Source organism: Pseudophryne corroboree, chromosome 9 (assembly GCF_028390025.1).
Source record: "Pseudophryne corroboree isolate aPseCor3 chromosome 9, aPseCor3.hap2, whole genome shotgun sequence".
NCBI lineage: Eukaryota > Metazoa > Chordata > Amphibia > Anura > Myobatrachidae > Pseudophryne > Pseudophryne corroboree.
In genome coordinates, this window is record NC_086452.1 from 216,543,723 (window position 1) to 216,555,871 (window position 12,149).

General features: G+C 47.5%; 1 protein-coding gene across 3 annotated transcripts in view; it reads right to left on the bottom strand.

Annotated features, from left to right (window-relative positions):
* The window catches only part of VAV3 (vav guanine nucleotide exchange factor 3), a 546,183-nt gene that overhangs the window by 159,811 nt on the left and 374,223 nt on the right, over window positions 1-12,149 (bottom strand). The window lies entirely within an intron of this gene.

Consider the following 12,149-nt stretch of genomic DNA (forward strand, 5'->3'; position numbering starts at 1 on the left):
GGTATCTCAGGGATACAAGCTGGAATTCGAGGCGTCTCCCCCTCGCCGTTACCTCAAATCAGCCTTGCCAGCTACTCCCCAGGACTGGGAGGTAGTACTGGCGGCAATTCACAAGCTGTACCTCCAGCAGGTGAAAATAAAAGTTCCCCTCCTTTAACAGGGACGGGGTTACTATTCCACAATGTTTGTGGTACCGAAACCAGACGGTTCGGTGAGACCCATTCTAAAATTGAAATCCTTGAACACTTATATAAGGAAGTTCAAGTTCAAAATGGAATCGCTCAGGGCGGTTATTGCAAGCCTGGAAGAGGGGGATTACATGGTATCACTGGACATCATGGATGCTTACCTACATGTCCCCATTTACCCACCTCACCAGGAGTACCTCAAGGTTGTGGTACAGAACTGACATTACCAATTTCAGACGTTGCCGTTTGGTCTGTCCACGGCACCAAGGGTGTATTCCAAGGTAATGACCAAAATGATGATACTCCTTCGAAAGAAGGGAGTTATAATTATCCCGTACTTGGACGATCTCCTTATAAAGGCGAGGTCCAAGGAGCAGTCGTTGATCGGAGTAGCACTATCTCAGGAAGTGCTACAACAGCACGGCTGGATTCTGAATATCCCAAAGTCGCAGCTGGTTCCTACGACGCGTCTGCTGATATTGGGCATGTTTCTGGACACAGAACAGAAGAAGGTGTTTCTCCCGGAGGAGAAGGCCAAGGAGTTGTCATCTCTGGTCAGAGACCTCCTGAAACCAAAACAGGTGTCGGTGCATCATTGCACGCGAGTCCTGGGAAAGATGGTAGCTTCTTACGAAGCAATTCCCTTCGGCAGGTTCCATGCAAGGAACTTTCAGTGGGACCTGTTAGACAAGTGAGGATCGCATCTTCAGATGCATCGGCTGATCACCCTGTCCCCGAGGGCCAGGGTGTCTCTGCTGTGGTTGCTGCAGAGTGCTCATCTTCTCGAGGGCCGCAGATTCGGCATTCAGGACTGGGTCCTGGTGTCCACGGATGCAAGCCTCCGAGGTTGGGGAGCAGTCACTCAGGGAAGAAATTTCCGAGGACAATGGTCGAGTCAAGAGACTTCCCTACACATAAATATTCTGGACCTAAGGGCCATTTACAATGCCCTAAGGCAAGCAGAACCCCTGCTTCAAAACCAGCCGGTGCTGATTCAGTCAGACAACATCACGGCTGTCGCCCATATAAACCGACAAGGCGGCACGAGAAGCAGGATGGCGTTGGCAGAAGCCACAAGGATTCTCCGATGGGCGGAGTATCACGTGCTAACACTGTCAGCAGTGTTCATTCCGGGTGTGGAAAACTAGGAAGCAGACTTCCTCAGCAGGCACGACCTCCACCCGGGAGAGTGGGGACTTCATCCAGAAGTCTTCACGCAGATTGTGAACCGTTGGGAACGGCCACAGGTGGACATGATGGCGTCCCGCCTAAACAAAAAGCTAAAAAAGTATTGCGCCAGGTCAAGAAACCCTCAGGCGATAGCTGTGGACGCACTAGTGACACCGTGGGTGTACCAGTAGGTTTATGTGTTCCCTCCTCTTCCTCTCATACCCAAGGTACTGAGGATAGTAAGTAAGAGAGGAGTAAGAGCTATACTCGTAGTTCCGGATTGGCCAAGAAGAACTTGGTACCCGGAACTACAAGAAATGATCTCGGAGGACCCATGGCCTCTGTCTCTCAGACAGGACCTGTTACTGCAGGGGCCCTGTCTGTTCCAAGACTTACGCGGCTGCGTTTGAAGGCTTGGCGGTTGAACGCCGGATCCTAACAGAAAAGGGCGTTCCAGATGAAGTGATTCCTACGCTGTTAAAGGCTTGGAAAGACGCTGCCTGAAGTTCAGACGTTGTTAAGGGAGTGCTGCATATTCAGCCCCTTTTGTGCCTCCAGTGGCACCTTGGGATCTCAACGTAGGGTTGGTTTTCCTAAAATCACATTGTTTTGAGCCACTTCAGAACGTGGAGTTGGAGTATCTCACGTGGAAAGTGGTCATATATATTTGGCCTTGGCTTCGGCTAGGCGTGTGTCAGAATTGGCGGCTTTGTCATGTGAAAGCCCTTATCTGATCTTCCATAGGGACAGGGCAGAATTGAGGATTCGTCCCCAATTTCTCCCTAAGGTGGTATCAGCGTTTCATTTGAACCAAACTATTGTGGTGCCTGCGGCTACTCGGGACTTGGAGGCCTCCAAGTTGCTGGATGTAGTCCGGGCCCTGAAAATCTATGTTTCCAGGACGGCTAGAATCAGAAATACTGACTCGCTGCTATCCTGCATGCACCCAACAAACTGGGTGCTCCTGCTTCTAAGCAGACTATTGCTCGCTGGATCTGTAGCACGATTCAACTTACACATTCTGCGGCTGGACTGCCGCATCCTAAATCAGTAAAAGCCCATTCCACGAGGAAGGGGGCTCTTCTTGGGCGGCTGCCCAAGGGGTCTCGGCATTACAACTTTGCCGAGCTGCTACCTGGTCGGGGTCAAACACGTTTGCAAAATTCTACAAGTTTGATACCCTGGCTGAGGAGGACCTTGAGTTTGCTCATTCGGTGCTGCAGAGTCATCCGCACTCTCCCGCCCGTTTGGGAGCTTTGGTATAATCCCCATGGTCCTTACGGAGTACCCAGCATCCACTAGGACGTCAGAGAAAATAAGAATTTACTCACCGGTAATTCTATTTCTCGTAGTCCGTAGTGGATGCTGGGAGCCCGTCCCAAGTGCGGACTCTCTGCAATACATGTATATAGTTATTGCTTACCTAAAGGGTTATTGTTATGAGCCATCTGTTCATGAGGCTCATTTGTTGTTCATACTGTTAACTGGGTATAGTTATCACAAGTTGTACGGTGTGATTGGTGTGGCTGGTATGAGTCTTACCCTGGATTCCAAATCCTTTCCTTGTTGTGTCAGCTCTTCCGGACACAGTTTCCCTAACTGAGGTCTGGAGGAGGGGCATAGAGGGAGGAGCCAGTGCACACCAGATGTAGTACCTAATCTTTCTTTTAGAGTGCCCAGTCTCCTGCGGAGCCCGTCTATTCCCCATGGTCCTTACGGAGTACCCAGCATCCACTACGGACTACGAGAAATAGAATTACCGGTGAGTAAATTCTTATTATTAGCAGTTCTTCTAATCTTTTGTTCGCAATTCTGCTAAGCTAAGATACACTCCCAGAGGGCGGCGGCCTAGCGTGTGCAATGCTGCTAAAAGCAGCTAGCGAGCGAACAACTCGGAAGGAGGGCCTATGAGCCAAAGGGTGTATGCGGGCATTATACACATGTGCAGCAGTATAAACTTCTGGAAATTTGGTGAGTTTTGATCAGAGATGTGCACAAAAGATAGGCACTGCCTCACCTGCCATAGCCTTTTTACTCCAGAGTTTTGACTATAAAAATTATTAGAATAATACAAAGAAGATATTTCTAACATATCCTTTGTATTTTTCATATACTTTATACAGTCAAAACTCTGGTCCAAACGTTAGTATGACAGGAAAGGCTCTGCCTTATCTGCCTCACCCCACCACACGTTACTGCTGTAGAAAGGAAAGGACTCTTGTGAATATGAAAGACTGTGGGTTTGAGTCTCTGCCAGAACATTATGCAAAATATGTCCGCCAAACGTAGTGGTAATTTCCAGCCGTAAAAGACTTTTGAGCATTAAGCATGGTATGGATGACTTTCCTGGAAAACCTCTTTGCTCTCAGGATGGATGTTTCAAGAGCCTCCCCGTCAAAGTGAGGCGATCGTCAAAGTGAGGGGCGGGCCAGATCCGGATGGAAGCACAAGCCCTGAAACAGAAGATCCAGCCCCAGAGACAGATGCAGAGGAGTAGCAATGGAGAGGTGTAGATCTGCATGCCATGGTCACTGTGGCCATTTCGAAGCCACAAGGATCACTGTGCATCACTCCAATTTCAATCTGTGGTGCACCCGCATGATCCCTAAGATCAGATGATAGAAGCATATGAGCGGGTAACGTCCTCTGTAGCCCTAGAGCAGCGGTTGCTCGCTCATCATAGCTTCTTAGATAGCTCGCATCGCGCAGCGGTGGGTGCATATTAATATGGTGCCAGCCGCCAGCCAATCAGAGCTTGCACGCCGGCTCATGATTGGCTGCCGGTCACCACCATATTTCAAATAGCCACGCGGGCGGAAACGTCAGCGTCGGGACTTCAGTCAGTGAGGACGGAGCAGGAGACTGAGGGGCACTCGCTGTGCTAGTGGGCTCTCCGTCCCTCATCTCCTCCCGTCAGACACACACAAGCGAGTGGCGGCTGCGGGGGCAGAGCCAAAAAAACTGTGAGCACTACTTGTATCTGGCACTGCTGGGGGGCATCACATGTATCTGGCACTGCTGGGGGGCATTATTTGTGTATCTGGCACTGCTGAAGGGCATTATTTGTGTATCTATCACCGCTGGGGGCATTATTTGTGTATCTGGCACTGCTGGGGGGGGGCATTATTTGTGTATCTGGCACTGCTGAAGGGCATTATTTGTGTATCTGGCACTGCTGAAGGGCATTATCTGTGTATCTAGCACCGCTGGGGGCATTATTTGTGTATCTGGCACTGCTGGGGGGGGGGGGGGGCATTATTTGTGTATCTGGCACTGCTGGGGGGCATTATTTGTGTATCTGGCACTGCTGAAGGGCATTATTTGTGTATCTAGCACCGCTGGGGGCATTATTTGTGTATCTGGCACTGCTGAGGGGGGCATTATTTGTGTATCTGGCACCGTTGAGGGACATTATTTGTGTATCTGGCACTGCTGGGGGGCATTATGTGTATCTGGCACTGCAGGAGGTATTATTTGTGTATCTGGCACTGCAGGGGGGCATTATTTGAGTATCTGGCACTGCAGGGGGGCATTATTTGTGTATCTGGCACTGCTGGGGGGCATTATTTGTATATCTGGCACTGCTGGGGAGCATTATTTGTGTATCTGGCACCGCTGGGGACATTATTTGTGTATCTGGCACTGCTGCTGGGGGGCATTATTTGTGTATCTGGCACTGCTGGGGGGGGGGGCATTATTTGTGTATTTGGCACTGCTGGGGGGCATTATTTGTGTATCTGGCACCACTGGGGGGCATTATTTGTGTATCTAGCACCGCTGGGGGGCATTATTTGTGTATCTAGCACCGCTGGGGGCCTTATTTGTGTACCTGGCACCGCTGGGGTGTCATTATTTGTGTATCTGGCACCGCTGAGGGACATTATTTGTGTACCTGGCACCGCTGGAGGGCATTATTTGTGTATCTGGCACTGCTGGGGGGCATTATTTGTGTATTTGGCACTGCTGGGGGGCATTATTTGTGTATCTGGCACTGCTAGGGGGCATTATTTGTGTATCTGGCACTATGCTAAAGGGCATTATTTGTGTATCTGGCACTATGCTGGAGGGCATTACTTGTGTATCTGGCACTATGCTAAAGGGCATTATTTGTGTATCTGGCACTATGCTGGAGGGCATTACTTGTGTATCTGGCACTATGCTGGGGGCATTACTTGTGTATCTGGCACTACGCGGGGGGCATTACTTGTGTATATGGCACTACGCGGGAGGACATTACTTGTAGTTGCTAGGCCATACCCACTTTTGTGAGACCACAGCCATTTTTGTAGAAACGCGCATACATTGGGGGGAGGGGGGAGCTCTTCCAAAGGTTTTATTTTCCAAAAGTAGCTCACAGCCCAATTAAGGTTGGAGACCACTGCCCTAGAGCATCTATCAGAAGAGCTTGAAGTTCTCAGGCACAGGAACAGTGTCTCAGCAGCCTGTGGTTGTGTCAAAACACCATTCTATAGATGTCCGGCAAGCACTAATAACTAGGAGCTAAAAGGCAAATGCCGAAGATGATGCTCTGCCCAAACTGAGGATGCAACTGATCTACTACATGGCACTGTGACTGCGAGTGCCGTCCTGATGGCTTATGAATGGGAAGTCTGTCACGATGTCTGACTGTAGCTGAACCAGCCGATGCTGGAGAAGCAGCAGAGCTAGGAGTAGTCGAGCTAAACTGAGAGCACTGAAGATCACTCAGAAGTACAGAAAGTGGATTGGTAACTGGCCTTACTGAGCCATCTACTGACCCTGAAATGTCCAATGACTGGATACTTGCCACCTGCGAAGACATGCATCGGTGGTAAGAATGACTTCAGACCTGAATCCAAAAAGGGGCATCCCCTATCCAGATGGGACCTCTGGAGCCACACACCAAGAGGGAGTGTTGGATATCCAGAGAGAAAAGGAACGTCTTTAGTTGCAGAAGGGATCTGTACTACTGAGCCAAAACCTCCATGTGAAGACGTCGGGAGTAAAACTGAGCATACTCCACCGTGTCGAAGGTAGAAACTAGAGAGCCCAGGGATTGTATGCATTGCCATCAGCGGTGACACCAGAATACACAAATCTTTGTCTGCAAAATCCGAAGTCTGTCTGCAAGGAGGAACGTCCAGCAAACCTTTCAATGTTTCAATGTAACATCTAATGAAACAGAGTCAAGGAGGAATTCTTCCAGTCGATGAGCCTTCTGTGGGATTTAGGTGGTCATTCCGAGTTGTTCGCTCATTGCCGATTTTCGCTATGCTGCGATTTGTTGCTAAAAGCGCATGCGCATGGTACGCCGTGCGCATGCACTTAGTTATTTAACTAAAAACTAAGCAGTTTTGCTGTTGTCTGTGCGGCAATTTTCAGTCGCACTGCTGATCGGTGAGTGATTGACAGGAAAGGGGCGTTTCTGGGTGGTAACTGAGCGTTTTCAGGGAGTGTGCTAAAAAACGCAGGCGTGCCAGTTAAAAATGCGGAAGTGTCTGGAGAAACGGGGGAGTGGCTGGCCAAACGCAGGGCGTGTTTGTGACGTCAAACCAGGAACTAAACGGACCGAGCTGATCGCAATCTAGGAGTAGGTCTGGAGCTACTCAGAAACTGCAAGAAAATATTTAGCAGCAATTCTGCTACTCTTTCGTTCAATATTCTGCTAAGCTAAGATACACTCCCAGAGGGCGGCGGCCTAGCGTTTGCAATGCTGCTAAAAGCAGCTAGCGAGCGAACAACTCGGAATGAGGGCCTTATTGCGAGACAGATGTGTTTCCGGAGAACATTCAGTGACTTCGCCAGGAGAAGCAGAACATTTAGATAAGGTTAAAATCTGAAACCCCTGTGCTGAAGATGAGCTGCCCTAGCCAGCATGAAAACACAAGGAACCATGGACCGTCTAAAATGTCAGAAACTGGAAGAGATACATAACTTCAACCTGAGTAAGCACTGGTTACTAGCTCAGATGAGATAATGTATGTCTGTGACCTAAAATCTCTCAGTTCCAGAGGCAGAATGATGGATCTAAGAGACTCCCTAGGGAAACCTCAGGAACCAATTCAGAATGAATTCAGAATGAGGTTTGCCCGGGAAAAGCAGTCAGGCCCATAAATCAAGAAGGGGGAGGCATAGAAACCCATATCTCTTTTGAGATGGGGGAACCAGGAGGAAGACTATGGAAGCCGAAGGGAGTGAATGGACTCCTGGAGAACTCCCGATATTCCTAGCAGTACTGGAAAGCGGGTGGCCAGGACTGGAGGACACCTATAAACAGTCAGGACGTATTCCTGCTCATCTGTCAAGGTTCCATGCCTTAGAGAAATAGCGGAAGCCAGCCTTCCACGCTGGAGCCCCCCAAGGTTTGGATACCCGCCCCATCATGCAGCATGCCTGTCAACCATCTGGTGGGCCAGAGCCAACCTGGACCTAGAGCCCTAGAGGAGAAAGTAAGCTGTAAAAAGGAATGAAAATGAGACATTCTGGAGTCTCTCTAGGCTGTGTATGTGGGGTAAGGGGGGGGCGCATAAAGAAGGAAAGTTGCCATGGGTGCTGACACGACTATCCTGTCCAACTCTGGTCCAAGAGTATCTCTGCTGAATAGGTGATAGACCCTAAGTCTACTTAGAACCCATGTCAGCACACCAGGAATGCAGCCCAAGGGTGGAAACTTCCGGGGTAATTCAGACCTGATCGGTAGGGTGCATTTTTTACAGAGGGAGTAGGAAATCGCTGTGTATGTGTGTGTTCGGATGTGTTGGAGAGCTGCACAAACTAATTTTGTGCAGTCTCTGCGCAGCCCAGGACTTACTCTGCCAGTGCAATGATCGGAACCAGAGCTGACGTCAGAAACCCTCCCTCCAAACGCCTGGTCCCTCCTGCGTTTTTCCGGACACTCCTTAAAAATGGTCAGTTGCCACCCACAAACGCCCTCTTCCTGTTAATCTCCTTGCGTTCACCGATGCAATTAGATTTTTTTGCACCATCCCGTCGCTTGCAGACCATTGCACCTGCGCATTGCGATGCATACGCAGTTCAGACCTGATCACCCACTGTGCGAAAACGCACAGCAGCGATCAGCCTGAATCAGCCCCTATGATGGTTGAAACATTAGTAGCCCCTGGTAGTACACATAGAAGCTGCACAGGCTGCACCAATATTCTCCCTTGATCAACATCCATCAATAGTAAAACTATTTACCTTCAGTGTTAGACCACTAACTAACCATTGATGGTTGATGGCTATCAATACTGAGAACAGATGAGGTCCACTTGACCTGTACTGCTTCTTTTTAACTCGGATTACTCCTGATATTGATTCTTACATTTGGTTCCTTCGCACTCACAATGAAAGTGTCCTTTCTAAAACAACGTGTTACAGAAATGAGGGGCACAGCTGTAGATAATAGGCCCACAGGAAGATAGATCAGGTACAATTTTGCAGAGGATCCTGGCAAACAAGCAACTACTTTTGGCAGTACGGATGGTGTAATGGTTGGGTGTGGTTCGTTTTATCAACAGTATCTAGGTCGACAATGTTTAGGTCGACCACTATAGGTCGACAGTCACTAGGTCGACATGGATGGAAGGTCGACAGGGTTTCTAGGTCGACATGTGCTAGGTCGACAGGTCTAAAGGTCGACATGAAGTTTTTGGGGTTTTTTTGGTGTCGTTTTCTTCGTAAAGTGACCGGGATCCCAAATTAGTGCACCGCGTCCCCTCGCATGTCTCGCTTCGCTCGCCATGCTTCGGGCATGGTGCCTTCGCTTCGCTCGGCACACTTTACCGTTCCAATCGTAGTCCACGTGGATCGTTAAGTATGAAAAAATCCCCCCCCCCAAAAAAATGTGAAAAACTCATGTCGACCTTTAGACGTGTCGACCTAGCACATGTCGACCTAGAAACCCTGTCGACCTTCCATCCATGTCGACCTAGTGACTGTCGACCTATAGTGGTCGACCTAAACATTGTCGACCTAGACACTGTCGATCTTCAGACCGGATCCCGTAATGGTTAACATTACTGCCTCACAGCACTGAGGTCATGGGTTTGATTCCCACCATAGTCCTAACTTGTGGAGTATGCATAATCTCCCTGTGCTTTCATGGGTTTCCTCTGGGAACTCTGGTTTCCTCCCAGAATCCAAAAATATACTGGTAGGTTAAATGCCTTCTGACAAAAAATTAACCATAGTTTGTAAATGTGCGAATGTACATGGGCAGACTAGATGTGCCAGGTGGTTCTAATCTACAATCACATTCTCTGTTTCTATATTATTAAACCTGTCTGCTAGAAAGTGTAAAAGTCAATCCCTCCTCAGCATAGGCCCTTGAACATTTTCAGCCCATAATATGGCCATGGAAGTATCAAGAGAAGTGGACAAGTTACTCATAGCAGCCAATCAACATCTAGATAGCATTCATTGACTACATTCTCTAAAAAGCTAGGTAGAAGCTGACTTGTTGCTGTTCTCCACTGACCACTTCTGCAAACTTTAGAAGGCTTGATGCATCTCCCGTATGTCTGATTTCTGGGACCTTGCCCTTTTTTACCATCTACAAGAACATTTAGGAGTCTATGTACTAAGCCTTGGAGAGACATAAAGTGGACAGAGATAAAGTGCCAACCAATCAGCTACTACCTGCCATGTTACAGACTGTGTTTGAAAAATTACAGTTTGGACCTGATTGGTTGGTACTTTATCTCTGTCCACTTTATCTTTCTCCACAGCTTAGTATATAGACCCCTTAACCACCTCACAATCTAAGACTGGGGACAGGTTTCAAAGTGAAGAGCTCTGAAACATGCTATATTGGAGGAGCAGGAGCATTCTAACACATTGGGGAGCCTGTGTGTAGCAAGCTATCAGGCAACCCCCCTGAGCAGTAGTCCTTTCCCTGTTGCCGGTGGCTCTATATTTCTGGTGACATCTTTCGAAAGATAGTGCATACACAAAAAAACAACAACAAAGACTCTGGTACAATAACATCATCTTTACTATCTATTGTGCCAGTACCATCTTCCGAAGCATGGTGCCACCAGATGCTAGCATAGGGAGGGGGTGCACATGGTCACAGTGGGAAATCTGTTGGGTACAGGTTGTGTGGTCTGGGGCACCACTTAACCAATTGGCCCCAGTGCATTGCGCACCCTGCACCAATTATACATTCACCACAGTGAATTTAGACACTAATACATTTTTAATGGTATATTTTGAAACCTGTTAGGGGTTACCACAAGTCTACTGTCTCACTTTTACCATGTAAGCAAGCACACTCTCTCCGTCACCAGGAGGCATGAGTAAATATGGTTATGTACTCTCTGACACTGAGAACACGTACAGATCATTAGTGAAGATCACCACAGTTCTCATAAAAACATGCAGGGACTGATTCAACAAATTGTGTCTAATAGGCTCTCCTGGAGATAGTGGGCTGCCCTCAGAGACTGTCCTCACACTGCCACCTCCTACTCGGAGACATAGTGCAGTGCATGGCTCCCGATTACTGAGGAGGAACCAGTATTTTGGTGTAACCCCATTGGTTGGTGACACCTGGTATGGGCCACACCCCCTAGTGTTGTCACTGACACTAATGTATTTGGCAATCTCTTCATTGGATCTCTCCAGAACAGACAAACAGAACAAACTTGCGCCCCGCGGACAAGAGTTAGGTCGACAGTGCCTAGATCGACCACTATTGGTCGACAGTAAGTAGGTCGACATGGGTTCTAGGTCGACTGGGACTCTAGGTCGACATGTACTAAGTCGACATTACAAAAGGTCGACATGAGTTTTCCCCCACTTTTTTTGGTGTCGTTTTCTTTGTAAAGTGACTGTGAACCCCAATTAGTGCACCGTGTCCCCTCGCCATGCTTCGGGCAAGGTGCCTCGATCCGCTACCACTGCGCTCTGCACAGATTACCGTTCCCAATTGTAGTCCACGTGGATCGTAATGTATGAAAAAGTTAAAATAAATGAAGAAAAAATTTAAAAACTCAAGTTGACCTTTTGGAAGAGGAGCAGATGGCTTAAATCCATTCTAAGCAAAGGTAAATTGGAGGGGACTGGCACAGTGGTTGGACAGAGCCTGAATAGAGTGAAACTGGTCAGGAGGCACAGAGGGCTTTCTGCTGGAGGGGACACAGGGAGCAAGAGGAGACACAGGAGGCATGTGGCTGGAGGGACAGAGGTGGCTGGAAAGCTGCTGATATAAGAATAAATAACACAGCTCCTAGCTTCCACTGATATAAATTATATTATTATTATTATTATTATTATTATTATTATTATTATTATTATTATAATATACATACAATGTTCCTGATACTTGACATCTTTTTGATTATACTTTATTGTTTTATTTTTTTTAATAAACCTTTCAAAATTGCATATAAGACTTTTTTTTTTTTTTTTTTTGCAGCTCACACAAACCTTATTTGGCCCGATTGGGATTTTGAATTTGACATGCCGGCTCTAGAAAGATTATTGACAGTTGAGCTTCCTGCATGATATGCAAAATTAAGTAATTTTCAGATACACTTTGCTGCTGAATAGGGTATGTACGTACAATGTAATTTTCGATCTCTGAAGTTATATGGCTTATATAATAGAAAAAATACTGATAATTACATTTGATAGTGTTCAGCTACATGAGATAATTATTTAAATTAGTGACAATTCCATGCAAATTGGGGACTGTTGGCAAATATGCATCCTGGCTGCATAGATACCATTTACAAGCCTTACAAAGATGATGAATGGATCTGAATTACTAACATATGATAATTGTTAACATGACTAAATACAACTGCA